The sequence below is a fragment of the Tamandua tetradactyla genome, chromosome 9 (assembly GCF_023851605.1).
Source record: "Tamandua tetradactyla isolate mTamTet1 chromosome 9, mTamTet1.pri, whole genome shotgun sequence".
In the NCBI taxonomy this organism is placed as follows: domain Eukaryota; kingdom Metazoa; phylum Chordata; class Mammalia; order Pilosa; family Myrmecophagidae; genus Tamandua; species Tamandua tetradactyla.
The window spans coordinates 27,145,609-27,172,521 of NC_135335.1; the positions used below are offsets into that span (position 1 = coordinate 27,145,609).

General features: G+C 43.9%; 1 protein-coding gene and 1 non-coding gene across 12 annotated transcripts in view; one reads left to right on the forward strand and one right to left on the reverse strand.

Annotated features, from left to right (window-relative positions):
* The window catches only part of LOC143646863 (exosome RNA helicase MTR4-like), a 120,073-nt gene that overhangs the window by 40,630 nt on the left and 52,530 nt on the right, over positions 1–26,913 (forward strand). For all 11 annotated transcript variants that reach the window (XR_013157677.1, XR_013157675.1, XR_013157676.1 and 8 more), the window contains one exon: positions 4,212–4,298. The gene's annotated coding sequence lies outside the window, so the exon portion shown is untranslated. The remainder of the gene's footprint in view (positions 1–4,211; positions 4,299–26,913) is intronic.
* Positions 17,142–17,602, reverse strand: LOC143647520 (18S ribosomal RNA). Its single transcript, XR_013158139.1, has one exon. It is a non-coding gene; the product is annotated as an 18S ribosomal RNA (ribosomal RNA).

Sequence of the window (26,913 nt, forward strand, 5' to 3'; positions counted from 1 at the left end):
TGTGCCAAAAACAGGTGTGAGGATCAGCTGCCAAGGGCAACCCTCCTTGAGGTTGGGCTCAGGGCAAATGCTGTCCCGCCTTGATCTTCTGGCCCCAGCAGAAACTCATCCTTAAAGGAAGGCCTGAGTGGGCTCTGGGCCATTCTGCACAGAAACTGGCCACATTGTCCTGAATTCCTGTTTTCCTCCTTCACTGAGCCAACACAGGGCATGGCCTCAGCCCACACAGGCCAAATGTCCGGGCTGAGCACAAGCCCTTCCACAGGTGTAGGAGAGCCTAGAGGTCTGCCTGGCCTGGGGGAGGTGCTAATGGCTGCATAGGGTGCAATTCTTTTAAATGGACAAATTAATTTCATTAGGGCACAAAACCATTTACTTCTGTCTGTGCATTTCCTTCCTTGTTTTGAGGTTGCAGAGCTTGTAGCCAGGGGCTGGGACCAAGTCAAAGTTCCCCAGGCTGGGTGTGTTCCCTGAGGGTCATGGGGGCCACCTGCCTAGCCGTGGGTCAGCCCCTCCAGTAACCAGGAGCCCCAGGTTCCAAAGAGGCACATTTCCCCAAGATGTCCTCTCTTAGCTCTGGGCGTGGGGCATCCAAGGACCTTGCTGCAGTTGCTGCTGCTGTGAGGCCCACGTCACATCAGGGAACCTTGAGAGGCAACTTAGCTTCTCCAGGATAGACATTATGTGGGTTTCATCTCTTAACATCTCCTGGGGGCACATCTGCCTGCACCTCCAAACGACACTTCTGGTTTCATCTCTCTGCGTCAGCTCTGAACTCTGTGTGAGCTCTTTTAAGGACTCTGGTAAACTAAGACCCACCTTAAATGGGGGGGGGTCACATCCTCATGGAAATAATCTAATCAAAAGGTCCCACCCACAATGTGTCTGCACCGACAAGAGTAGATTAAAAGAGCTTGGCTTCTGTTACATCGACTTCAACTGTCTTGAGCCTACCTTTCCTCCTGTCTTGGAAAGAGTTGCAGCCCTGTGCATCTTGCCTTGGCCTGCCCTGGCCTGCCCTGATCTGCCCTGGCTTGTGGTGGCTGTACCCTTTCCCGCCTCCGTTTGCAGCCCTGTCCAAGTCTGGGAGGCAGAGGGCATCTTCCCCAGCCATTGGATCTGAACAGCGAATTTGCGGAGGAAGACTGGGCCACCCGCAGGCCCCATGTCACTTTCCCACAGTGACAACGGATTACAGGGCCAAGTTCCATGTCCACAGAAAGGGTTGGTAACACTTCACAAGTGCCCCTCAGGAAAGAGGCCTGCCATGGCCACTTTTGCAGTCGTGGGCCCCAACTCTCACTCCCCAAGCCCTACACACTCCCAGCCTCCCAGGAAGCCCCATGGCATAGCTGGGAGCTGTGGAAGACAGTGCCTGGGGACCACGGGAAGCTCTCGGCCCACATGCCATGCTGCATCCTGGGCTTCCTTCTGGTGTTTGAGGGCTGTGACTGCCCACCACACCCCCAGATGTGGGTCTCAGGCTCGGCACAGCAGAGCCCCAGGGAAGGGGCAGCCTGGGCAGGAGTCCCACCACAGTGCCATCTACTGCAAATTCTCTGGGCAGCAGGTCTTTGCCAGGGTTCCCAGGGGTGCTTGGCCCCACTGGTGTCTGGGCCAGCAGTCCAGGCTCATCTGTAAATGAACAGTTGGGGAATTCTGTCCGAGCTGCCTTCTTGCAAATGTGAAAGCCATGTGGTCTCATGGGAACCTCATCTGAATCTGCTGTGTTAGGTTTCCCAGGACATGCGTTGGGACCCCTGCCACAAGGTGCCATTGAGTACCCTGGGGTGACCAGGCCTGTGGCCCACTTGGGGCTGGTGTCCTGGGTAAAGAGCAGTTGCTCAGTAGTGGCCTCTGGGTGGGGCTGAGCTGCTGCTGCTGTTTCCCACCACCTCCCAGGACCCCTCCTCAGTGCTGTCACAAGCTCCCGGCTGCAAGTGGGCCCAGAGGGGCTGGGGCAGAGAGCAGCTCCCACCAGGAGGCCAAAGCCACCAGGGCCCCGCCCCACAGGCTGGTCACCCTGGGCCCTGCCTGTGCAGCAGGAGACAAGCACAGCCTCCTGTGACTGCACCCACTGCGTCAGGCCCGGGGCTGGTGGTGGGGCTCAGGCAGCCTCACTGCCCCTGATATGGAGGGCTGCAGAAGTCCTGCCACCTTGCCAAGGACTGAATCTGAATCTTCTCCCTCAGAGGCTCTTTTCTCCCATGGAACTTGAAGGGCTGAGAGGAAACACTGAGGTCCCAGGCTGGGTTCAAAAGGCACCATGGCTTTTCTTTCCCGGTTCTCTCAGGACCCAGCCACCATTCTAAAGGCCACACTGTGGGCAGGAGGGATGAGGCGTCCCTGCCCTGAATGAGGTAGCCTGCACTGCAGGGCCAACCCTGCCAGGGCTGCCCTGGGTGCAGCTTCCAAGCCGTTGCCCCATTTTTGCCAGCCATGCTACACTCCCCTCCTCTCAGTCTTCATGCAGAAAGCAGTGTCCCTGCTGTGCCTGTTTGAACCAGATTCCTCAGCAGCACGAATAGTATTTTTTTATTAATTAAAAAAAGAATTAACAAAACAATTAGAAATCATTCCATTCTACATGTACAATCAGTAATTCTTAATATCATCACATAGTTGCATATTCATCATTTCTTAGTACATTTGCATCGATTTAGAAAAAGAAATAAAAAGACAACAGAATAAGAATTAAAACGATAATAGAAAGAAAAAGAAAAAAAAAACAAACCTATATCTCACTTGCAGCTTCATTCAGTGTCTTAACATAATTGCATTACAATTAGGTAGTATTGTGCTGTCCATTTCTGAGTTTTTATATCCAGTCCCATTGTACAGTCTGTATCCCTTCAGCTCCAATTACCCCTTCTCTTTTTTTTTTTTTTTAATTAACGGAAAAAAAGAAATTAACCCAACATTTAGAAATCATACCATTCTACATACAAATAGTATTTTTTAAGGTGTGAAGTTTTGGTGTACTTTGCAGTTCATCCCAGCTGACTGAGCTAGCAGATCCATGCAGTGTGCATACTGGAAAGCAGACTCTGCATCGGGGTTTCTTTTGGGGTGGAGTGGGGCTGAGCGGATGTGTACACAAAGGCATCCCTGGATGCTGAGTCATCTACAAAAAAACAGGCCCCTCCTAATAGGAAGAGTCATTCAAGGTGGGTCTTAGGAACATGAGGTCCATCTTAGGACTGTGTGTACCATTGTATATGCTGGAAACTATTAAAAAACTTCGGATGAGGGGAAGCCCGTTGGGCTGAGTGTTGGGTCATGAAGCTGTCCCCTCCACATGGTTCCCAGGGGTTGCATGTGTGAGAACCTGTGGCCTCTAGGCTGTTAAGAGAGTCTTCACAGGGCTCAGTTTTGCAGGGAACACAGTAGGGGAGTTATGCAAAACAGGAATACTGCTTCTCCTGGTTTCCCAGCATGCCATGTAAAGGTGGTTCGAGAAGATAAAGTACAGTGGAGGTTGATTTTGAGAATCTTAAGTAATGTAGAGACACCTCCATCAGGAGCCTGTTGGAAAAAGAAGTAAGGAATAAAGTATTTTTTTAAAATAGAAATATTGCCATAATCACTTTTCCTTTTCAGTTTTCTCTCCTAATGTATTCATTCTTAGTTCTGAACTGTGCTAAGTCTCAAGGCTGTGAAACCAGTCCCCTTTCCCTGGTGATGGGGCAGCCCTGGTGCCTCCATCCTCTGTCCCCTTATGTCTCACCATCTCCTCTGGGGACCCAAGTGGATGTGCATGGGGGGCTCAGGCTTCACGTTGGGACAGCACAGGGTTTGGCTGATACACCGCATTCTGGGGAGACCATGCCATCCACACTGTGCATCCTGAGGGCCCCTTACCTTCTCGCCTTCCTTGCTGCCCTCCCTCATGGAGCCAGGACTGTGAGTGTGAAAGTGAGTTCTGCTGTCACGGCTTGGGTGTCCCAGTGGAGCCCAGACGTGCACCATGAGATGCCCTGGCTGTACCCCTCACAGGGACCCCCATCTCAGGGAGCTGTGGAGTGACCAGAGGCCTTGTGTCCAGTGTATGAGCTCACACAGGCATGCCAGCTCCTGTCCCGGCTGTCAGCATTCTTCACTCATTCCTTCCTCTCCTCAATGTGTGAAAAGTGTTGAACCAGAACGCTTGTGCTTGCAGAACAGTGAGGTGCTGGGTGGGTTTGCATTAAAGAGTCACTTTTCCCTTCCAGGGAGCTCCTGTCCAGTGACGTGATGATGGAGTTCAGCAGGGCTTGCGTCTACCTGCATGAGACTACGAGTCCCAGGAGCACTTCATAGTAAGCCCTCATCTGTCTGGGGCCCCAACGTGAGGCTGTGGGGCTCTTGAAGTGCATGCTTTCCCTGGAGAAGTCTATCGCCTTGGTCTGAATGCTCTCTGTCCCTCGCAGAATGCAATGGCGCCTGAGATGAAGACACAGCCACCTCTCTGCAGCCCTTAAATGGCTGGGTGGAGCCAGCACTGGGAGGAGCCTGCTGTGTGGGAGGAGCCTGTCATATGGGGTGGAGCCTTCTGTGTGGGTGGAGATTATGTGGGTGTTGCTGCTTTATATAGTTATGGTTGGTGGTTGGTGGTTTTAGCTGGGTGAGCTTTGTTTATTAGTATTTTTGTCGTTATTAAAATTACTCATAGTAAAAGGTTAATGTGGTGAGGGCTAGTATGATGGATAGCATAAATGATAGGAAGTATAGCTTAATTAGTCCTTTTTGGTTAGATATTGTTAATGATGCTGAGATATTTATTTTGGAGAGGCTTTTTGGGGCAATTTTTTCTAGTCAGATTAGGTCGAGTGTGGAGGTTGCCATATTTTGGCTTGTTTTGAGGATTGAGTGTGGGTATAGGCGGTGAATGATGCTGGGAAAATATCCTAGCATGGTAGAGAAGGAGTGATGTTGAGATGGGTAGTTGTATTGTAGGTTGTGGGTTGTGTTGTTTAATTCTATTGCTAGGATGAATCCAGTGATTGATACTGCTAGTGCTGCAAGTTTAATGTATGAGGGCATGGTTATTTGTTGTATTGACATAGGTGGAATGTTGTTTGTAATTAGAAATCCTGCGAAAATACTTCCTATTGCTAGGCGTTTAATTGGGTTAAGCAGACATGGGTTATTTTCGTTGATGGTGATGGTTGTTTGAAATCGGGGTTGGTTGAGCAGGGAAAAGAAGATGATTCGTGTGCTGTATACAGCTGTTAGGGTTGTGGCAATTAGGGTGATTAGGAGTGCTCAGGCGTTTGTGTTGGAGGTGTTTGCTGTTTCGATGATAGTGTCTTTAGAGTAGAAGCCTGTGAGGAATGGTATTCCTGTAAGTGCTAGGCTTCCAATGATGAGAGAGGAGGTAGTTAGTGGCAATGCATTAAATAATCCTCCTATTTTTCGAATATCTTGTTCATTGTTTAGGCTGTGGATGATGGATCCTGAACATAGAAATAGTATTGCTTTGAAGAAGGCGTGTGTGCAGATGTGTAGAAAGGCCAAGTATGGTTGGTTGAGTCCGATTGTTACTATTATCAGTCCTAGTTGGCTTGATGTTGAAAATGCTATGATCTTTTTGATGTCATTTTGTGTTAGGGCACAGATAGCGGTGAATAGTGTGGTGATAGCTCCTAGGCAAAGGGCTATTGTGAGAACTAGTTGGTTGGTTTGTAGTAGTGGATGAAATCGTACTAGTAGAAATACTCCTGCTACTACTATAGTACTTGAGTGTAGTAGTGCTGATACTGGAGTTGGGCCTTCTATTGCAGATGGGAGTCATGGGTGTAGTCCGAATTGGGCTGATTTTCCTATGGCGGCCAGGAGTAGCGCTATTAGTGGAATTGGGGTTATGTTGGGGCTAAGTATGAAGATCTGTTGTATGTCCCATGAGTTAGAGTTGAGTGTAAATCAAGCTAAGGCTATGATGAGACCAATGTCTCCGATTAGGTTGTATAGGGCTGCTTGTAGGGCTGCGATGTTGGCATCAGCTCGTCCATATCATCACCCGATTAGTAGAAATGATATAATGCCAACTCCTTCTCAGCCGATAAATAGTTGGAATAGGTTGTTGGTGGTTACTAAGATAATTATTGTGATGAGAAATAGTAGGAGATATTTAAAAAATTGGCTGATGTATGGGTCTGAGTGTATATATCATATGGAAAACTCTATAATGGATCATGTTACGAAAAGTGTGATGGGGACAAATATTAGGGAGAAGTAGTCTATTTTAAAGCTCATGGAGAGTTTTATTGTTTGTACTGTGATTCAGTGTCAGTTTGAAATAATAGTTTCTTGGTCAGATATTAAAAACATAGTGGTTGGGATTATGCTGATTATGAAGGCGTATATAATTGAGGCTTTTACGTGATAGGGGTATATTGTTTTGTTGTTTGTTATAATGGGTGTTATGATTGGGAGCATTAGGATAGTAATAGTTATTATGGTAAATAGTGTAAACGCATTTATTACTTTTATTTGGAGTTGCACCAAATTTTTGGTTCCTAAGACCAATGGATTACTTCTATCCTATAAAAGTAAGAAAGCCATTTTTTATGAATGGGTGCAGGAGTTAGCAGTTCTTGCATTGATCTTTCTCGGTGGATAAGAGTTTTTATATTCTGTTTCTAGATTCACAATCTAGTGTTTTGTGTAAACTATATCCGCAATAGGATAGGCCGAGAATTAGTTTTGGGTGGATTGATAGCAGGATTAGTGGTAGGAGGTGTATTAGTATAAGGCTGTTTTCTCGTGTGAAGGTTGGTTTGATCATGTGGGCATGTGATGTTGGTTTTCCTCGTTGAGTCATAATTAGCATGTAAAGTGAGTATAAAGCTGTAATTACTATGTTTAGGCCTATTAGTAGTATTGTGAAATTTGATCATGCGAATGATGGGATTATTACGAATAGCTCTCCGACTAGGTTGATTGATGGGGGGAGGGCTAGGTTTGTTAGACTTGCTAATAGTCATCAGGAAGCCATTAAGGGGATGATTGTTTGGAGGCCTCGTGCTAGGATTATGGTGCGACTGTGAATTCGTTTGTAGTTCGTGTTGGCTAAGCAGAATAGTATGGAAGATGTTAGTCCATGGGCGATTATTAGTACGGAAGCTCCCATGAAGCTTAGGGGAGTTTGAATTATAATGGCTATAATTACTAGTGCCATGTGGCTTACTGATGAGTAGGCGATTAGGGATTTTAAGTCTGTTTGACGCAGGCAGATTGAGCTTGTTATAATTATGCCTCATAAGGACAATATAATAAATGGGTAGGCTATATATTCTTTAAGTGGATCTAGTATTATGGTGATACGCAGTATCCCATAGCCCCCTAGTTTTAGTAAGATGGCTGCTAGGACTATGGATCCTGCAATTGGTGCTTTGACGTGGGCTTTTGGGAGTCACAGGTGGAGGCCATAGAGTGGTATTTTAACTATAAACGCTATGATGCATGCTAATCATAGAAAATTTGAGGCTCAGTGTGTTGGTAGTAGTTGGGTTAGATATTTTATTGTTAATAGGTTTAGTGAGCCTGTGTTATTTTGGGTGTATATTAGTGCTACTAAAAGAGGTAGTGAACCCATGAGAGTATAGAATAGAAAGTAAATTCCTGCATTTAACCGTTCTGTTTGATTCCCTCATTGGGTAATGATGATAAGAGTTGGAATTAGTGTTGCTTCAAATAGGATATAGAATAGGAGTAATTCTGTGGCTGTGAAAGTTATAATTAGGAGTATTTGGAGTATAATTAGTATTGAGATATATAGTTTTTTCGTGTAATTGTTTCTTTGGATAGGTGAGATTGACTTGCTAGTAGTATTAAGGGGAGTAGTCATATGGTCAGTGCTAGCAATGGGGTTGATAATGGGTCTGCGAAGAAGGTGGTGGAGAAGTTTAGGCTCAGATCAAATGGTTGATAAAATAAGTGTAGGCCAATTAAGCTGATTAGCAGGCTGTGGATGGTTGAGTTAATTCATAGCATTTCTTTTTTTGAAAGTCAGGTCAGTGGAAATAGTATAATCATTGGGATAATTAGTTTTAGCATTGTAGGAGATAAAGGTTTTGTACGTAGTCTAGGCCATAAGTGTTTGATACTGTGACCAGTAGGGCTAGTCCTACAGTAGCTTCACATGCTGCGAAGACTATTAGTATTACTGGCATTATGCTTGATAGGGTGAAGCATGTATTTAAGGTAGTTACTGTGCTTAGAATAAATAATGATAGCATTATGCCTTCTAGGCATAGTAGTGATGATATTAGGTGGGATCGGTATATTAAAAGTCCGAGTAGTGCTATTGTAAATGCTAGTAGGATGTTTATGTAAATTGATGACATATGATAATCATGTGTTGGACCATGATTTAATGAGTCGAAATCATTTGTTTAAGTTGAACTAATTATCATATTCTGTTCACTCTAGCCCTTTTTGGATTCATTCATAGGCTAAGCCCAGTCCTAGTAAGGAAATTAAGAATAAGGCTGTAATTAGTACTAGCTCAAGTTGATTAGTTTGTATCGCCCAGGGGAGGGGTAATAGTAGGGCAATTTCTAGGTTGAAAAGTAAGAAGGTAATTGCGATTAGGAAGAATTTTATTGAGAATGGGAGTCGGGCTGATCCTATTGGGTCAAATCCACATTCATATGGGCTTGATTTTTCTGAATAATTATTGAGTTGTGGTAATCAGAATGCGATGGTTACTAGTAGTAGGGCTAGGGTGGTGTTAGTTAATAAGGTAAATATTATATTAATTACCCTTTTCCAGGTCTGTCTGGAACTTGCTAATTGGAAGTCAGCTGTACTTGTTGTTACTAAAAGGGTAAGATCCTCATCAATAGATTGATACATAAAGGAATAGTCAGACTACATCTACAAAGCGTCAGTACCAGGCCGCAGCTTCAAAGCCGAAATGGTGATTTGATGTGAAGTGGAATTTTAATTGGCGGAAGAAGCATACAATTAGGAATGATGAGCTGATAATCACGTGTAGTCCGTGGAATCCTGTGGCTATGAAGAAGGTTGATCCGTATACTCCGTCAGAGATCGTAAATGGGGCTTCAAAGTATTCTGATGCCTGTAGTAGGGTAAAATATACGCCTAGTGAAATAGTAATGAAGAGTGCTTGTAACATATGTATATGATTTCCTTCTATAAGGCTGTGGTGGGCTCATGTGATGGAGACTCCTGAGGCTAGTAGCATGGCTGTATTCAGTAATGGTACTTCTAGTGGGTTGAGTGCTAGAATTCCAGTGGGAGGTCAGCATCCTCCTAGCTCGGGGGTTGGGGCGAGGCTTGAATGATAGAAGGCTCAAAAAAATCCTTCGAAGAAGAATACTTCTGAGATAATGAAGAGGATTATCCCGTAGCGTAGACCTTTTTGTACTGTTGATGTGTGGTGACCTTGGAAGGTGCTTTCTCGGATTACGTCTCCTCATCACTGGTATATTGTTAGGAAGTTTGTTAGTAGTCCTAGTGCAAGGAGAGTTATAGAATTAAAGTGGAATCATATTGCAAGTCCGGAAGTTATTAGTAGTGCCGATAGGGCCCCTGTTAGTGGTCAGGGGCTTGGGTTAACTATATGGTAGGAGTGTGTTTGGTGTGTCATTAGGTGTTGTTGTGTAAGTATAGGCTTACTAGGAGGGTGAAGACATATGCTTGGATAAGGACTACTGCGAATTCAAGCATGGTCAGGAGAACTAGGATGATAAATGTAATTAGTGCTGTTGTAGGGCTGATAGACATTAGTGCTAATGTAGCTCCTCCAATTAAGTGTATTAATAGGTGGCCTGCTGTGATGTTAGCGGTTAATCGTACTGCTAGGGCAATTGGTTGAATAAATAGGCTGATTGTTTCAATGATGATTAGTATTGGGATCAGTGATATTGGAGTTCCTTGTGGCAGGAAATGTGCTAGTGATGCTTTAGTTTTGTGGCGGAATCCCATGATTACTGCTCCAGCTCATAGTGGGATGGCTATTCCTAGGTTTATAGACAGTTGGGTTGTAGGGGTAAATGAATGTGGTAGGAGGCCCAATAAGTTTGTTGAGCCAATAAACATGATGAGTGAAGTCAATATTAGTGCTCAAGTTCGTCCTTTTGGGTTATGAATCATTATTATTTGTTTTAGTACTAGGTTAGTTAGTCATTGTTGTATGGAGACTATGCAGTTGTTAATTAGGCAGTTTGGGGTTGGGAAGAGGATGGTTGGGAATATGATTATTAATATGACAATAGGGAGTCCTATTATCATAGGAGAGATGAAGGAGGCAAATAAATTTTCATTCATTTTGTTTCTCAAGGGGTTAGTTGTTTAGTTGAGCTTGGTGTATCGGGTATTGGTGTTGGGTGAAAGTAGTGTTTTGTGAATTTTAGCTGTATTAGGATAAATAGTGTTAGGATTATGGATGTAATTGTGATTAGTCATGTTGATGTATCTAGTTGTGGCATATCATTAAGGGGAGGTTATGTCCCAGTCTTTAACTTAAAAGGTTAATGCTGATTTTAGCTTCTTTAATGATCTAGATTAGTGATATAGATCAGGCTTCAAAGTGTTTTAGTGGTACTAGTTCGAGGACAATGGGTATAAAGCTGTGATTAGATCCACAAATTTCTGAGCATTGTCCGTAGTAGAGTCCAGGTCGTGTTGCTATTAGTGTGGCTTGGTTTAGGCGTCCTGGGATGGCGTCAGTTTTTAGGCCCAGAGATGGTACTGCTCATGAGTGTAGTACGTCTTCTGATGAGATTAACATGAGGATTGTGAGTTCTATTGGTAGGACAACTTGGTTATCAACTTCTAGCAGTCATAGTTCACCTGGCTTTAGGTCTGTTGTTGGGATTATGTATGAGTCGAACCCAAGATCTTCGTAGTCGGTATATTCATAGCTTCAATACCATTGGTGTCCTATTGTTTTTACAGTTAATAGTGGGTTGTCGATTTCATCTATTATGTATAGGATTCGTAGTGAGGGTAGTGCAATTAGGATAAGAATAATGGCTGGTAAGATGGTTCACACTGTTTCCACTTCTTGAGCGTCTATAGTGCTTGTGTGAGTAAGTTTGGTTGTTAATATTAGTGTGATAATATATAGTACTAGCGTACTGATTAGGAACACGATCATTAGTGTGTGGTCGTGGAAGTGGAGAAGTTCTTCTATGATTGGAGATGTGGCGTCTTGGAATCCTAGTTGTAGAGGGTAGGCCATAGAGGAGTAAAGGGTTTGAGCCTATAATTTAACTTTGACGAAGTTATATGTTTTTATTAACTCCTCGTATAAAGAAAGACACATTGGATGTGAAGTTGGCTTGAAACTTACTTTAGGGGGTTCGATTCCTTCCTTTCTTGGTTAGTTTTCTACGAAGGCAGGTTCTTCGAATGTATGATATGGAAGAGGGCAGCCGTGTAGTCACTCAGCATTAGTTGTTATTAGTTCTACTGTTGAGATTTCGCGTTTTGAGGCGAAGGCTTCTCAGATTATGAAGATTATAATGATTACGGCTGTTAGTGAGATGAATGATCCTGTTGATGATACCGTGTTTCATATAGTATATGCATCTGGGTAGTCAGAGTAACGTCGTGGTACACCGGATAAACCTAGAAAATGTTGAGGGAAAAATGTCAGGTTGACTCCTACAAATATGATTACAAAGTGTACTTTTGCTCAGGTGTCATCTAATGTGTAGCCTGAGAATAATGGAAATCAGTGGACAAATCCTCCTATAATAGTGAATACTGCGCCTATTGATAGTACATAGTGAAAGTGGGCTACTACGTAGTATGTGTCGTGTAGTACAATGTCAAGTGAAGAGTTTGCTAGTACGATGCCGGTTAGTCCTCCTACTGTGAATAGGAAAATAAAACCTAGGGCCCACAGTATGGCTGGCAATCATTTAATGTTACCTCCATGAAGGGTGGCTAGTCAGCTGAATACTTTTACTCCAGTTGGGATTGCAATAATTATTGTTGCTGATGTGAAGTATGCTCGTGTGTCTACGTCTATGCCTACTGTAAACACGTGATGTGCTCAAACGATAAAACCCAAGAATCCAATGGATATTATGGCCCATACTATGCCTATATACCCAAATGGTTCTTTTTTTCCAGAGTAGTATGTAACGATGTGTGAGATTATTCCAAATCCGGGGAGAATTAGGATGTAGACTTCTGGGTGGCCAAAGAACCAGAATAGGTGTTGGTACAAGATTGGGTCTCCACCTCCAGCAGGGTCGAAGAATGTTGTATTTAAGTTGCGGTCTGTTAGAAGTATAGTAATCCCGGCAGCTAGAACAGGGAGTGATAGTAAAAGAAGTACTGCTGTTACTAGCACTGATCATACGAATAGTGGGGTTTGATATTGATTTATTGCTGGGGGTTTTATGTTAATAACAGTGGTGATGAAGTTGATTGCGCCCAGGATTGAAGAGACTCCTGCTAGGTGGAGTGAGAAGATGGTTAGATTTCCCGCTAGTGGCGGGTAGACAGTTCAACCTGTGCCTGCTCCTGCTTCTACTATAGAGGATGCTAGTAGCAGGAGGAATGATGGTGGTAGGAGTCAAAAACTTATATTATTTATACGTGGAAAGGCCATATCTGGGGCACCAGTTATTAGAGGGATGAGTCAGTTGCCGAATCCTCCAATTATAATAGGTATAACTATAAAGAAGATTATTACAAATGCGTGTGCAGTTACAATAACGTTGTAGATTTGGTCGTCTCCTAGTAGGGTGCCAGGTTGCCCAAGCTCTGCACAGATAAGGATGCTTAGGCCTGTACCAACTATCCCGGCTCAAGCACCAAATAGTAAGTATAGGGTGCCGATGTCTTTATGATTTGTTGAGAATAGTCAACGTGAGATGAACATAGGTAAATTGGCTGAGTTGAGGCATTAGACTGTAAATCTAAACACAGAGGTATGGCGTCTCTTTTTACCAAGAGTCCTGTGGTGAACAGTTCATGCTGAATTGCAAATTCAGAGTAGTAGGTCGGGCCTACCGGGACTTTTGTTGAGTGATAAGGTGTGATGGATAGATTGAAGCCAGTTGATTAGGGTATTTAGCTGTTAACTAAAGTTTCGTGGGATTGAAGCCCACCAGTCTAGTGAGGACTTAGCTTAATTAAAGTGCTTGAGTTGCATTCAGGTGATGTGAGATGAGATCTTGCAGTCGTTAGTTCAGGGGCTAAGCTTAGAGCTTTGAAGGCTCTTGGTCTTGGCTAACCTAAGCCTCTAGTCGAGTGTCGTAAGTATTGGTGATATTGGGATAATGAGGATCGATAGAGTAATTAGGGTAGGTATTGTGGGTATAATTATTTGTGGCTTGAGTTGTCATTTTATTTTTGTGCCGTTATTTGATGGAAATATTGTTAGGGATGATGAGTAGATTAAGCGTATATAGAAGAATAAATTTAGCAGGGCTAGGATTGCCATAAGTGTTGGTATCATTAGAAGATTGTTTTTTGTTATTTCTTGAATAATTATTCATTTTGGTAGAAATCCGGATAGGGGAGGTAGTCCTCCTAGGGATATTAGTACTAGTGTTAGTAGGGTGGTTATTAATGTGGTGTTGTTTCATATATGTGATAGTGCTAGGATTGTAGTTGCTGAGTGGTAAGATAGTAGCATAAACATTGGGATTGTTATAATTAGGTATATGATGAGGTTTAATATTGTTAGGGTTGGGTTGAATATGATGATTGCGTTTATTCATCCTATGTGCGCAATTGATGAACAAGCTATGATCTTGCGAAGTTGTGTTTGATTAAGGCCACCTCACCCTCCAATTATGACTGAGAGGATAGCCATAGTAAGGATTAGTGTGGTGTTGATGTATGGGGAGATTTGATATATAATTGTAATTGGTGCTAGTTTTTGTCATGTGAGTAGAATTATTCCCTGAATGAGTGGTACTCCTTGGCAAACCTCTGGGAGTCAAAAGTGAAATGGGGATAGTCCTAATTTTATAGCCAGTGAGATAGTTATGATTGATAGTGCTAGCTGGTTGTGTGCTTTTATAATGGTTCATTGGCCTGAATTGATTAGGTTGATGAGCACTGCTAGTATGAGGAGTATTGATGCTGTTGTTTGCACTAGAAAGTATTTTGTGGCAGCCTCAGTTGATTGTGGGTTTGCTTTTATTAGTAAGATGGGGATTATGGCGAATATATTTAGTTCTAGGCCTATTCAGATTAGGAGTCAGTGGGAACTGAGTATTGTAATTACAGTGCCCAATAGTAGGGTTACTATAATTATTATTAGGACTAAGGGGTTAATTTAGTATGGGAAGGATATAAACCAACATTTTCGGGGTATGGGCCCAATAGCTTAATTAGCTGACCTTACTGGTAGAATGTGGTGTAAGAATGGAAGCATGGAGAAGTTTGATTTCTCAGGAGTAGGTTCGACCCCTATATTTCTAGAAATAAGAGGGCTGTAACCTCTATGTTTTACTCTATCAAAGTAATTCCTTTGTCGGACATATTTCTTATGTTTGTGGGGGGATGTTTGCTAGTGACATTGGTAATGATACATGTCATATTAGCATTGCTAGTGTAAGGGGTAGGAAGTTTTTTCATAGTGGGTGCATTAATTGATCATAACGGAATCGTGGATATGATGCTCGGATTCATAGGAATATGGCTGTCAGTACTAGTGTTTTTAGTACAAAATTGGCTGTGTAAGCCTCTGGTATTAGTGGGGTATGGAGTGCTCCTAGGAACAGGAGTGTTGTAAGAGCATTTATTATTATGATGTTAGCCTACTCAGCTAGAAAGAATAGGGCGAAGGGTCCTGCTGCATATTCTACGTTGAATCCTGATACTAGTTCTGATTCTCCCTCTGTTAAGTCAAATGGGGCTCGGTTGGTTTCAGCTAGTGTTCAGATAAATCATATCATGGCAAGTGGCCATGCTGGGATGATTAGTCATATTTGTTCTTGTGTTGTAATTAGGTTTGTTAATGTAAATGATCCTGATATTAGTAGGACAGACAATAGGATAATAGCCAGAGTTACTTCATAGGATACGGTTTGTGCTACTGCTCGAATGGCCCCAATTAAGGCGTATTTTGAGTTTGATGCTCAGCCTGATCATAGGGTGGAGTATACAGCTAAGCTTGAAATTGCCAGGATGAAGAGTACTCCTAGGTTAAAGTTAATAAGTGAGTAAGGTATTGGAAGTGGGGCTCACATGGTCAGTGCTAGTGTTAGCGCTAGTGTCAGTGCTACTGTAAATAGTAGTTTTGATGATGTTAGTGGGCGGAGAGTTTCTTTAGTGAACAGTTTTACAGCATCTGCGAATGGTTGCAGCAAGCCGTGTGGACCTACGATGTTTGGTCTTTTACGTAGTTGCATGTATCCTAAAGTTTTTCGTTCAACTAGTGTTAGGAATGCTATTGCTAAAAGGATTGGAACGATTAGGCATGCAATATTAATTATAAACATGTGTTAAGAAGAGGAGTTGAACCTCTGGGAATAAAGGTTTAAGTTTTATGCATTTACCGGGCTCTGCCACCTTAACAAACCCTTGTATCGGGTCGATTTTTGCCTGGTTAACTAGATTTAGATAATTTCATCTATTTTGTCCTAAGGCTCTTGGTTCAAGTTGGCCCTGTCTCTCTCGTCCTTTCATACTGGGAGAGATAAGCATATAGATAGAAACCAACCTGGATTGCTCCAGTCTGGACTCAGATCACGTAGGACTTTAATCGTTGAACAAATGAACCAATAATTGCTGTTGCGCCATTTGGATGTCCTGATCCAACATCGAGGTCGTAAACCCTATTGTCAATATGAACTCTAAAATAGGATTGCGCTGTTATCCCTGGGGTAACTTGTTCCGTTGATCAATTTCTTGGATCAATTGATGATGAATTACTAACTTGACTTGTTAGGTCTGGTTATAAATCATTCGGAGGATTTTTTTTACTCCGAGGTCACCCCAACCTAAATTTTTAGCCCAGTTTATTGTATGTTGGCCCTGAGGGGCTAGTTAGATATAATTGGGCTGGTAATTTAAGCTCCACAGGGTCTTCTCGTCTTATATTATTATCCCTGCCTCTTCACGGGGAGGTCAATTTCACTGATTGGAAACAAGAGACAGTAAAACCCTCGTCAAGTCTTTCATACTAGTCCCTAATTAAGGAACAAATGATTATGCTACCTTTGCACGGTCAGAATACCGCGGCCATTAAACGCATGTCACTGGGCAGGCAGTGCCTCTAATAATTGTAATTCTAGAGGTGATGTTTTTGGTAAACAGGCGGGGTTTGTGTTTGCCGAGTTCCTTTTGTTTCTTTTAATCTTTCCATTACGCACTTCTGTGTTGGGCTAACAATTGGTGTAACTATGCGATATTTTGTGGATAAACTTAGTTTAGTTGTTAACTATCAGCGAACTATTCGGTCTGATATAAACTTGTGCGTGGAGAAAGGTATTCTTGTTACTCATATCAACATTATCTCTTCTATTAAGATAGGTTGGTCCAGTAGTGGTTTAGGAGTTGTCGGTGTTTAATGGTATTTGTAGATCTTATTGTTGAGCTTGAATGCTTTCTTTATTGATGGCTGCTTTTAGGCCTACTATGAAAGTGTATCGTTGGAACTCTCTAATTAAGGTTTTCCTACATCAATAGGGCTGTATCCCTATTGATTATATTTAAAACCTACATTTGGACTAGTCATTCGTTCTTTCAGGGTAAGTTTTAAGTTGAACTTATATTCGTTTTCTGGACAACCAGCTATCACCAGGCTCGATTGGCTTTTCACCGCTACCTACTGATCGTTTCACTATTTTGCTACATAGATGAATTAGTCCTATTTGACTGTCTGTAGGTAGATTGTCTGGATTCGGGGTCTCTTACTTAAGTTCTCTTTGCAAGTGATTTTCTAGTTGACTCATTATGCAAAAGGTAAAAGGGCTGATCTTTGCTGTCTTGTACTGTTAATAGTTCTTTCATCTTTCCCTTACGGTACTATCTCTATAGCGCCTGTGTTATAATTTCTGTTGCTAATACTCTTATAGTTGGTAAATGTTTTAATTTAGGTCTTAGGTGAATTTTTGTTGTAATGTGTTTGGGCTAGGTTTGGTTCAAAGTGGTCTAATGGGTTGAAATCTTCTGGGTGTAAGCCAGGTGCTTTTGTTTAAGCTACACTTTGGTTACTCCAAGCACACTTTCTAGTATGCTTACCTTGTTACGACTTATCTCCTCTAAAATCAGGTGTCTGCTAACATGGATCGTAGACCTAGTATTGTTGGGTTGAGGAGGGTGACGGGCGGTGTGTGCGTGTTTCAAGGCCTAGTTCAGTCAAGCACTCTATTTTTGACTTACTGCTAAATCCTCCTTCAGACTTCGTTTTCATAAAGACTTTCGTGTTCTCTATAATTAGGGAATGTAGCCCATTTCTTCCCACCTCATTGGCTACACCTTGACCTAACGTTTTTATGACTATAGTTGTGCTTACTGTGGTTCCTTTTTAGGGTTTGCTAGAGATGGCGGTATATAGGCTGTATTAGCAAGAGGTGGTGAGGTTTATCAGGGTTTATCGATTATAGAACAGGCTCCTCTAGGTGGATGTGAAGCACCGCCAAGTCCTTTGAGTTTTTAGCTGTTGCTAGTAGTACTCTGGTGAATATTATTGTTGTTTGAATATTCAAACAACACCTCCCCTCCAGGTGGCCTGTGTTTGCTCAGCCCAGGCCTGTGCAGCCCAAGGAGTCATTCCATCCAGCTCTCGTCTGTTACAAGGAGCACTGGAGAAAGATCTGTGTCACTTCACTTGCTTTCAGCCAGTACATCCAGGGGGCTTCACTGCTGGCCCATGGGGAGGACAATGGTGAAGGTGAAGAGTGGTGGTCAGTAGGGTCTGTGTCTGAGGTGGAGCTGCAGGGATCAGCCAAGGCTTAGGGGCTCTTGGAGCAGATGCCCTGGCACCCATGCAGTCTGAGTGGTTGGGTCACTGAGATGGCACTGCACACAGCCTTTGGCCCCCAAGCTGTCCCACTTGGCCCCCACCTGGCAGCAGCGAGCCCTGACCTGTCCTCTGTTCCCCAGTTCAGTCTCTTGTGGCTCTCATTTCCCTGAGAAAATGCCTATGACATAATGCCTTCAGGGACCTCCCAGCCTGGGCCCCCTCCCCCAGAGCATCTCTGGTCCCACCTTGGTCCTTGGTCCCAGCCACACTGCTGGCTCCTGTGCAGTTCTTAGAATAATGTACATGTTTCTACCCCATGGCCTTTGCGTGTGTCCCTCCCCTGAGACACATCTTCTCTGGAAGTGCATGGACACACACCCACCTCCATGTGGGCTCTGCCACAGTGTCCTGTGGTCAGTGAGGCTGCTGGGGAAAGGATCTGGAGTAGGCCTTGCAGCCCCTCCACCTTTCTGGGGTGTTGTGCTCAGTAAATGGGTTTGGGTTGATGGCTGAGTCCTCAGGGGCCAAGCAATCCTGGGGGAGGGATGGCCCACAAAGTCCAACTGTGGATTAAACGTGAGTGCCTGTTACCCCCAGCAGGGGGCAGTGGTCCACCTGCACAGAGCTTAAGGGTGAGTCAGGTAGAGGAGCCAATCGGGGCCTTGGGGGTATAGCTGTCTCAAGTCACGGGTTGGTGGTTCCCCAGGTCCCGAGATTGGGACTGGCCTGTCCTGAGAGGGAGGCATCATGGAAGGTGCATGGAGCCAAGGAGGAATTGTAGGAGGGGTGCAGGCTTCATGTCCTAGGTGGGGATTGCACTCTCCCCAGTGGCTGGGCCTCCCAAGGCCCTGACTCCTTCTTGTGACTGCCCAAGAGGATGACTCTGTCCCACAGTGTCCTGGCAGACAGCAGAGACCACAACCCGTCAGGAAGGCTGCAGCCTCCACAATGGGTGGTGCACCATTTGGTTTCTGTGTTACAACTTTAAATGTATTGGGTCTCCTGCAAGCTTTGGTAAATCAACACCCGAAGAACATTTCTATATAGATTCCATTATGAATTGTCAGTGAGTTTTTAAGAGTCTCTAGTTCCATCCTCCAACAATGGGAAATAGAACATTAGCTTTATTTCCAGAAAAAAGTCAAGGAGAGGAAACTGCTATGCCCTGGAAGGCTGCTGAGAGCATGCCATGCTGCATACCAAGCCCTAACAAACTTTGTGGGATGTTCAAGGATTCGCCATTGGGCGAGCTGAGCCTGGAGATCCCCATAGTCAGGGAGAAGTACTCCCCGAAGACACCCATCTTGAAATCTGGATCCACTCCTGCCACAGATATGGGCACCCGGCTGGCCTGGAGCACTGGGATCTGGCATCAGTGTAGCTCTGGCAGGGATCAGACCTTCCAAGGGTCCACACACCTTTGGGCTCAGCCTGCGCCTTCCCTGGAGGGCCTTTCCTGCTGTGGCCTTGGGATGGGTGTGCCTCCATGCGTGTAATTCGGTTGAGTCTTTCCCCAGCCTCAGGCGCTGAGTGAGTGCTTTGCGGGGTTTGTAAACTTCCGAGAGGATCACTCAGTCCCTTCTAAGACACAAACCATGTGACCCACAGAGGAGCATAGAAAACTCAACCCTCCTCCCCGAAACTGGCACATCGATAGGAGGACGCCATGGCAGTGACTTCCCTGGACCCTGGCTTCCAAGTGGCTAAATGAGGTAGAAATGACAAGCTTATTTTTGTATGATTTCCTGTCACCTTGTCTGACTGCAGCAGCATGGCATCACCCCAGGAGGCATCATAAATGTTCTCTCCTGACCATCTGTCATGGTCAGGTTCATGTGTCAACTTGGCCAAGTTGTGGTATCAGTTTGTCTGGTTGGGCAAGGGCTGGCCTGTCTGTTGCAATGAGGATATTTCATAGAATTAGATCATGATCACGCCAGCTGCATCCACAGCTGATTCCATTTGTAATCAGCCAAAGGGGAGTGTCTTCTGTAATGAGCATTGCTTAATCTAATCACAGGAAGCCTTTTAAGGAAGATTCAGAAGAGACAGGATCTATTCCTGCTTCGGCTGGTGAGCCTGTCCTGTGGGGTTCGTCCAGACCTTTCATTGGAGTCATTGGCTTCACAGCTTGCCCTGCAGATTTTGGACTCTGTGTTCCCGTGGTCATGTGAGATGCTTTTATAAATTTTATATTTGCAAGTGTTCCTGTTGATTCTGTTTCTCTAGAGAACCCTAACTAATACATTTTGGTACCAGGAGTGGTTCTTAAGAAACAGAATCTTAAAAATGGGTTTTTATGAATGGTTTTCTACTCTGACTGGACTCAGAGACAATAAGGACTCTGATTCCCATAATCAGAATGACACTCCCAATCCACACCATTTGATTCTCCTAATGCTTCACTTGTACGAAGCCAGGGCCTGGAGGATAATGTTTTTGACACCTTTACAGAGTTTTGTGGAAATAAGAGTTTTAAAGATGTTGGTTGGTTGTTGTTAGATACAATGGCTATATTAAGGAGTGAAAGGGATGCGCATAAGGCTTCAAACGAAAAGCTTAAGCACTGTCTTATAGATGTAGATGTTTCTATGAGTATCATGAAGGAAAATCTTATTTCCTGTAGCTGTAGACTTGAGATCTCTGAAAATCAGACTCAGAATCTTATGTTAGAGTAGCAACTTTACAACATAAACTGAAATCTCAATGTTGCATGGTGTCTGCCATTAAAGTGAGGGCATTGATTGGAAAGGAGTGGGACCCTGAAAAATGGGATGGCAGCATATGAATTGATAATGATGTGGGGGTGAGGTCAAAACCCTAGATAATGTTGAGTCTTCTCTAGATAACCTTGTAATACTATGCCCTGAGGACCTAACTGCCCCACCTCGAGCTTGCCTTGAGGAATTGGCCACCCAACCTCCTCCTGAAGGGATTAGTCCTGGAGTAATTAATCCTGTTTCACCAGAAGAAACTGCAAATGAAGGCCCTGAAGCAAATGGTTTGGAAGGTATTTCTAATTCTTTTCATGACCCACCCCCACTGCCCCTCATTTCTTCCAGGCCTATAACTAGGCTAAAGTCCCAACAGGCCCCTAAAGGTGAGGTACAAAGGATCACACCTGAAGAGGTACATTATACTCCACAAGAACTGTGTGAGCTTTCCAATTTATATAGACAGAAATCAGGGGAATATGTGTGGCAATGGATTTTAAGAGTGTGGGATAATGGTGGGAGGAATATAAGGCTGGATCAGGCTGAATTTATTGATATGGGCCCACTAAGCAGAGATTCTGCATTCAATGTTATAGCTCAAGGGGTTAGAAAAGGTAGTAATGGTTTGTTTGGATGGTTGGTTGAAACATGGATCAAAAGGTGGCCAATATTACCTGAGGTTGAAATGCCAAAACTATCCTGGTATAATGTAGATAAGGGGATCCAGAGGCTTAGAGAGATTGGAATGTTAGAGTGGATTTATCAAGCAAAGCCTGCTCTTACACCCCAGGAATGTTCGGAGGATGCACCTTTTACCAGAACAGTGAGAAATAAATTTACGAGACTAGCACCATCATCCCTGAAGAGGTCTATAGTTGCACTTCCCTGTTGGTCAGATATTACTGTAGGAACTGCTGTCACTGAGCTGGAATCCTTAAACACAATGGGGGTGATGGGATCCTGAGTTGGCAGAAGCCAGGTGGCAGCACTTAATTGCTAAAGACAGGGTAGATGTGGCTATTCTAATAAACAGCAAACTCAAAGCAAGAGTCAAAATTATATGACTCACAGAGATTTGTGGCATTGGCTAGTAAATCATGGGGTATCTAGAAATACAATAGAAGGGCAGTCTACTAAATTCTTGTTTGAGCTGTATAAACAAGAGTTCTAAGTCAAGTGAACAGAAGTCTAACCTGAATTACAAAAACACAGAGTCACAGCCCCTTAATCAATTTCCAGACTTCAAACAGTTTACCAACCCAGAGCGCCTTGAATGAAGGGGAGGCCAGGTCCCTTTGGGGGATAACCCTGTTACACTGCCACAAATTTGCATTATTAATCTTCCAATCAGCCTTCACCAAGGAAATTGATGGCCTTTTACCCAGGTAACTGTGCATTGGGGAAAAGGAAATGATCAGATATTTCGGGTATTATTAGACCTGGTTCTGAAGTGACATTAATTCCAGGGGTCCCAAAACATCACTCAAGTTCACCCATCAGAGTGGGGGCTTATGGAGGCCAGGTGATCAATGGAGTTTTAGCTCAGGTCCATCTCACAGTGGGTCCAGTGGGCTCCTGGATCCATTCTGTAATTATTTCCCCAGTTCCAGAATGTATAATTGGTATAGACATACTGAGCAACTGGAAGAATCCCCACATTGGCTCTCTAACTCATGCAGTGAGGACTATTATGGTAGGAAAGGCCAAGTGGAAGCCACTAGAACTGCCCCAACCAAGCAAAATAGTAAATTAGAAGCCATACCAGATTCCTGGAGGGATTGCAGAGATTACTGCCACTCTTAAGGACTTGAAGGATTCAGGGTGGTGATTCCCACCACATCCCCACTCAACTCTCCTATTTGGCCTGTGCAGAAAATGGAAGGGTCTTGGAGGATGACAGTGGATTATTGTAAGCTCAACCAGGTGGTAACTCCAATTGAAGCTGCTGTTCCAGATGTGATGTCATTGCTTGAGCAAATCAATACATCCCCTGGTACCTGGTATGCAGCTACTGATCTTCAAATGCTTTTCTCTCAATAGCTATTAGTAAGGACCACCAGAAACAGTTTGTGTTCAGCTGGCAAGGTCAGCAATATACTTTCACCGTCCTACCTCAGGGGTATATCAGCTCACCAGCCTTATGTCATAATCTTGTCCATAGGGAATTTGATCATTTCTCCCTCCCATAAGACATCACACTGGTCCATTATATTGATGATACCATGTTGATTGGACCTAGTGAGCAAGAAGCAGCAACTACTCTAGACTTACTGGTAAGACATTTGCATGTCAGAGGATGGGAGATAAATCCAACAAAAATACAGGGTTCCACCTCAGTGAAATTTCTAGGTGTCCAGTGGTGTGGGGAATGTCAAGATATCCCTTCTAAGGTGAAGGATAAAAGTTGCTGCATCTGGCCCCTACTACGACCAAAAAAGAGGCACAATGCCTAGTTGGTCTCTTGGATTTTGGTGACAATATATTCCTCATTTGGGTGTGCTACTCCAGCCCATTTATTGAGTGACCATAAATGCTGCTAATTTTTAGTGGGGACATGAACAAGAAGAGGCACTACAACAGGTCCAGGCTGTTGTACAAGCTGCTTTGCTACTTGGGCCATAAAATCCAGCAGATCCAATGGTGCTGGAAGTGTCAGTGGCAAATAGAGATGCTTTCTGAAGCCTTTGGCAGGCCCTTGTAGGAGAATATCAATGCAGACCCTTAGGATTTTGGAGCAAAGCCTTACCATCTGCTGCAGATAACTACTCTCCTTTTGACAAAGAGCTTTTGGCCTGCTACTGTGCCTTAGCAGAGACTGAATGCTTAGCCATGGGCCACCAAGTTACCATGAGACCTGAGTTGCCTATCATGAGCTGGGTGTTGTCTGACCCACCAAGCTGTAAAGTTGGGCATGCACAGCAGCACTCTATTGTAAAGTGGAAATGGTATATAAGAGATAGGGCCAGAACAGGTCCTGAAGGCACAAGTAAGTTACATAAAGAAGTGGCTCAAGGGTGGGCCATGGTGGCTCAGCAGGCAAGAATGCTTGCCTGCCATGCCAGAGGACCCAAGTTCAATTTCTGGTGCCTGCCCATGTATGAAAAAAAAAAAAGAAGTGGCCCAAATGCCCATGGTCTTCACTCTTGCCACATTACCTTCTCTTTCCCAGACCACAGCTCTGGCCTCTGGGGGAGTTCCTTACAGTGAATCGACTGAAGAAGAGCAAACTCAGGCCTGGTTTACAGATGGTTCAGCACGATATGCAGGTACCATCAGAAAGTAGACAACTCCAGCACTACAACCCCTTTCTGGGGTATCCTTGAAAGACAGTGGTGAGGGGAAATCCTTCCAGTGGGAAGAACTTTGAGCAGTGCACCTGGTTGTTCATTTTGCTTGGAAGGAAAACTGGCCAGAGATGCATTTGTATACTGACTCATGGGCTGTTTCTAATGGTTTGGCTGGATGGTTGGGGATTTAGAAAGAACATAATTGCAAAATTGGTGACAAAGAGGTCTGGGAAAGAAGTATGTGGATAGACCTTTCTGTGTGGGCTAAAAACATGAATGTATTTGTGTCCCGTGTGAATGCACATCAGAGGGTGACTTCAGCAGGGGAAGGTTTTAATAACACAAGTGGATAAGATGACCTGTTTTATGGATACCAGTCAGCCTCTTTCCCCAACCACTCCTGTCATTGCCCAATGGGCTCATGAACAAAGCCTCATGGTGGTAGGGATAGAGGTTATGCATTGGCTCAGCAACATGGACTTCCACTCACCAAGGCTGACTTGGCTACAGCCATTGCTGAGTGCCCAATCTGCCAGCAGCAGAGACCTACACTCAGCCCCTGATATGGCACCATTCCCCAAGGTTACCAGCTAGCTACTGACTTGGCTACAGCCCCTGCTGAGTGTCCAATCTGTCAGCAGCAGAGACCCACACTCAGCCCCCGATATGGCACCATTCCCTGAGGTGACCAGCCAGCTACATGGTGGCAGGTTGATTACATTGGACCACTCCCTTCTTGGAAGGGGCAGCAATTTGTTCTAACTGGAATAGACACATACTCTGGATATGGGTTTGCTTTCCCTGCACGCAATGCTTCTGCCAAAACTACCATCTGTGGGCTTACAGAATGACTTATCCATTGTCATGGTTTTCCACATAGCATTGCTTCTGATCAAGGAACACATTTCACAGCAAATGAAGTGCAGGAATGGGCACATACTCGTGGAATTCTCTGGTCTTATGTTTCCCATCATCCAGAAGCTGCTGGATTGATAGAATGGTAGGATGGCCTTTTGAAAACTCAATTACAGTGCCAATTAGGTGGCAACACCTTGAAAAGCTGACATAATGTTCTCCAACTATATATGCTGTGAATTAGTGTCCACTGTATGGTGCTGTTTCTTCCATAATCAGGATCCATGGGTCCAGGAACTAGGGGGTGGAAATGGGAGTGGTACCACTCACTATTACCCCTAGTGATCCACTAGGAAAAATTTCACTTCCTGTCCCTGCAACCCTGAGCTCTGCTAGTCTACGGGTTTTAATTCCAAAATGGGTAGTTCTTCCACTAGGAGAAACAATAATGATTCCACTGAACTGGAAGTTAAGACTGCCACCTGGTCACTTTGGGCTTACAAGACAAGAAGGGGATTACATTATCGGGGGAAATAGAACTGCAACTACATAATGGAGGTAAAGAACAGTTTTCTTGGAATATAGAAGATCCCCTAGGATGTCTTTTAGTACTGCCATGCACTGTGATTTAAATCAATAGAAAACTGCAATAACCCAATCCAGGCAGGACAACCAATGGCTCTGAAACTTCAGGAATGAAAGTTTGGGTCACCCCACCAGGCAAAGAACCATGGCCAGCTGAAGTGCTTCCTGAGGGTAAAGGGAACATGGAATGGGTAGTGGAAGAAGGTAGTGACAAATATGAACTTCGACTACGTGATAAATTACAGAAATAAGGACTGTAATGCTGTTTTGTTCATGTTATACTATTTAAGTTGTAAGATATCAAGTTTAAGAAGGAGTATTACCCAAGGATTTGCACCCTATTCTGGAGAGATTTAATGTGTTTCCAGTTATATGCAAGACAGTTGAGTATTGTTAGGTGAAAGAAAAAATGTGTATTTTATTGTTTTTTATTTAGAAATTAGGTATGGTTTAAGGTGGTATGTATAGTTGCCAAGTTGACAAGGGGTGGACTGTCATGGTCAGGTTCATGTGTCAACTTGTGCCTATTTGTCTGGTTGGGCAAGGGCTAGCCTGTCTGTTGCGATAAGGACATTTCTTAGAATTACATCATGATCATGTTAGCTGCATCCACAGCTGATTCCATAGTAATCAGCCAAAGGGGAGTGTCTTCTGCAATGAGTGATGCTTAATCTAATCACTGGAAGCCTTTTAAGGAGGATTCAGAAAAGACAGGTTCTCTTCCTCCTTCGGCTGGTGAGCCTCTCCTGTGGAGTTCATCTTGACCCTCCATTGGAATCGTTGGTTTCACAGCCTGCCTTGCAGATTTTGGATTCTGTGTTCACACAGTCACGTGAGACACTTTCATAAATTTTATATTTATGAGTGTTCCCTGTTGATTCTGTTTCTCTAGAGAACCCTAATTAATATAATGTGCCCTTCTACTTGAGAGAGAAACCCTGATGTCATTGGCTTTCTTGAACCAAGGTCTCTGTCCCTGGATGCCTTTGAGTGGACATTTCTATAGAATTCCTTGAATTTGGACATTTTTACAGCCTTATAACATGTAAACCTGCAATGTCATAAATTCCCCCATTTAAAAAGCCATTCTGTTTCTGGTATATTGCATTCCAGAAGCTTGCAAACTAAAACACATAATTTCAGATGTTTCACTCTAGCTGCTCCCAAACACTGGAGACTCAAAGAAATATCAAGATAGTAATTCAGCAGTCAAACTCACTTGTTAAATCCTATTTTCTATTGTAATTTCTCCTCCTTTGGTCTCAAGTTTTAGGGGTATTTAGACTCTGTCCATTCTAGCGTTTACAAGTTGGAAAGGGCTGTCCATAATGAGGGGAGGGGGTTGGAACTAGTTAATGTTCTGGAGAGGCTGGGGCCTCTGGGTTTCAGGACTTATCTAGTCCAGCAGCCCATGTAGATATTGCAAGGTTCTGAGAAAATAAACCTAGTGAGTGAGACGTTTATACTCTCAGTAGAATCCTGGGTGTTCTTTAAGGTGCTCTGGAATTCTATTGGCTGGAGCTTGGCGGTCTGTGGCAACTTGCAAAATCTGGCTGATGGTAGTAGCATCCTGAGATGGTAG